Source organism: Myotis davidii, unplaced genomic scaffold, assembly GCF_000327345.1.
Source record: "Myotis davidii unplaced genomic scaffold, ASM32734v1 scaffold704, whole genome shotgun sequence".
NCBI lineage: Eukaryota > Metazoa > Chordata > Mammalia > Chiroptera > Vespertilionidae > Myotis > Myotis davidii.
The window spans coordinates 771,083-774,356 of NW_006296284.1; positions in this window are offsets into that span (position 1 = coordinate 771,083).

Here is a 3,274-nt window from a genome sequence, read left to right on the forward strand (position 1 = left end):
AGAGAGATTAAGGTTCTTGTAATTATCTAGATGAAAGATGATGGCTTGGTGAGAAGTGCAAAGAGGATGAGAGGTTAAGTCCATCAGTGGGGCTGGAGTAGGGCAAAGACAGTTCTCTTAGAAACCTGGGCAGACATATCAAATAGACAGCCAGGTATATTAGGCTGCAGTTTCAAATGTAAGACTTTATAAGCCTGAATGTGTTTGTTTGGAGGTCAAAGATATACCATTGCATTTAAAACCATGAAGTAAATGAGATGGTCAGCAAAGATATGAATTAAAGGATGGGTTCTGGGTCATATCCAGGAACAGGGTGAGGTCCTGTAGGAGTGAAGCCAGCACAGGAGACAGAAGGAATAGGCAGTAAAAGTGGAGGGCTAGGAATGAGGTATCCTGGACTTGTGGAGGAAAACTAAATCACAGCAGAGAAAGGATAGCCAAATACTGCTGAGTGGCCACATAATATAAACACAGAGAAATGAAACTAGGACCAATGAGGAGGGAAATGAGGTAGTGATTATAGGAGAGGGTTCGTTTTATTCAAGGTTGTTTGTGTGCCCCCAGTACTGCTGTCATAAGAGAAATTGTTCTGCAGAAAAGAGAGAATCATTACAGAGTTTAAATTTTATAGAGTTCATCTAATCCCAGGGATTTGTTTTCTTTTGGCTGAAGTGATAATTTTGAGCCTGTGCACTGCATATACAGAACAAAACTCAAAATTGCCCAGCCCAGTATTAATCCTATAACAACTAACCTGGAAAAGCCAATTCACTACATTTCTACCATTGTAGGCACTGTGAATATGGTTGGCATAGATTAATTTATCATCCTACAGAGTGCTAATTTTGCGGGATAAAATTAATTATCAAAGTTGTGCTAATTTTATATTATTTAAATAGGAAAAGTAATATAGTCAGGAGAGAATGTTTAAGTTTTAATATAGCTTAGAGAACATCTAGTTCTTGTCTCAGATTTTAATAGGTGGAAACTTGGCTGTAAATTGCTCAAAGCCACACAGCAGCTATAGCTGGCAGGGAGGTTCTGGAAACATGATCATATAGCTGATCTTTTTTACCTATTACCTAATATACGTGTAAAATAAGTGGAGTATGGTGCTTCACATCTGTGAGTCTTCTAAATCTCCAAATGTTTGTTTTTCAAAACATGTTTTTGATTTGCTGTGCAGAATAAGAATAAAATTATATATAATTTGCTACACATAGAGTTTAGTATTTCATCCTCCTCAAGTGTTTTTATAATGTATTTTCAGAAATGTGTCATCAAAAATGCAAATGATTGTAACAAAGTGATAGTCTTACCAGAGAATCAAATTTCCCCATCACTCATGAGATTGAGGTTCATGGGGTACCACTGAAATAGGAACTTTGAGATGCCCCCATAGGAGAAAGAGATATAGGAAAAGGCTTTATTTGCATGGAGTTACATTCCTCATGTTGTAAGTTTCTAAGCCCCTGAAACAAGTCATGAAAGAAGGGAAGCTGGGGTTCCAGCAGAGCCAAAAGCAAGGCCAGTATCCACAAGTTCCGTTCTATTGCAGCTGGGTGTCATACAGCATCCAAGCTAATTAATGTCATTAGTCCATTCCTATAATTTTACATGAATGGAATTATAAAGATGATTTTTTAAAAAAAAACATGTAATTATTTTGAGATCATCTATGTTGCATGTATAGGTGCTTCATTAATTTCTTTGCGGTGGACTAATATTCTATTTTACAGATTTACCACTGTTTTTCTATTCACCTGCCTATTGACTGATTTTTATGTTATTTCCAGTTTTTGCTGTTACAAATAAAGACATTGTGAATGTTTATGTACAAGTCTTTGCATACTAGCATGCTTTCCCTTTTTCCCCTTTTGTTAAATGCCTAAAATTGAAAGTTAAAAGTTAGCTATATATAATTAAAGTTAAAAGGTAGCTATATATAATTCTTTAACACGCTTCCAAAGTGTTTTCCAGCAGTAGTAACATTTTACATTCTCAGCAATGTAGGAGTGTTCCAGTGGTCCATATACTCACTAACATTAGTAGGTTCAATATTTTTAATTTTATATTTCTATAGATGTGTAGTGGCATCTCGTGGTTTTAATTTTCATTTCCCTAATGTGTAATGGTGTTGGGCATCTTCTCATGAGCTTATTTGTCACCCCCTCTGTCATCTTAATTGAAAAATCTGTTCAAATATTTTGCCCATTTCTTTTTTAAAGAATTTTTTAAAAAATTTTATTTTATTGATTTCTTACAGAGAGGAAGGGAGAGGGATAGAGAGTTAGAAACATCAATGAGAGAGAAACATCGATCAGCTGCCTCCTGCACACCCCCCACTGGGGATGTGCCCACAACCAAGGCACATGCCCCTGACCAGAATTGAACCCGGGACCCCCAGTCCGCAGGCCAATGCACTATCCATTGAACCAAACCAGTCAGGGCCATTTCTTAAGTAGTTTTGTCTACGATCTTATTATTATTCAATTTTGAGAATTATTTGTGCATTCTGGATAAACATCTTATATTGAATACATTGTTAACAAATAAATTCTTCTTGTGGCATCTTGTCTTTTTATTCTCTTAACAGAATCTATCAAAGGACAGAAGTTTTTAATTTTATAAAGTCTAATTTATCATTTTTAATGAATTGTGCTTCTGATGTTGTACACAGCTGAGATAAATGCCTAACACAGTTCACAAAGATTACTGTGTTTTTTCTAAGTATTTAATTTTTAGATATTCATTAAAAATTATGAATATTAAAACATACCAAAGAAGGGAATGTGGTGTGATGAACTGACATGTATGCATCACTCTCATCAGTAGTTATCAACTTATGGTCGATTTTGTTTTATCTGTTTTCCTTCCTACATCCACATACTCCCAAAGTTATTAACATTTTTGAAGCATTTTATTGATGTATACAAATCATGAATATATAGCTCAATAAATTTTCACAAGTTAAAACATTTCACTGTTTCACTGTATTATGTATATTCAGAATCTCAATCAAGAAGTTAAATATTAACAGCCTCCCAGAAGCCCCCTCATGTTCTCAAAGGAATATGTATCCTTACTCTTAATATCATGTGTGAATTTTGCCTTTGGTTAAACTTGCATAACGGAATCATACAGAACGTCCTCCTTTATGTCTCAGTTTTTTGTTCACCATATGTTATGTATTTATTCATGGTGTTTTATACAGTAACTTATTTGCTCATATGATTTCTGCTTTGTTTGATATTCTGTTGTATGAATATACTGC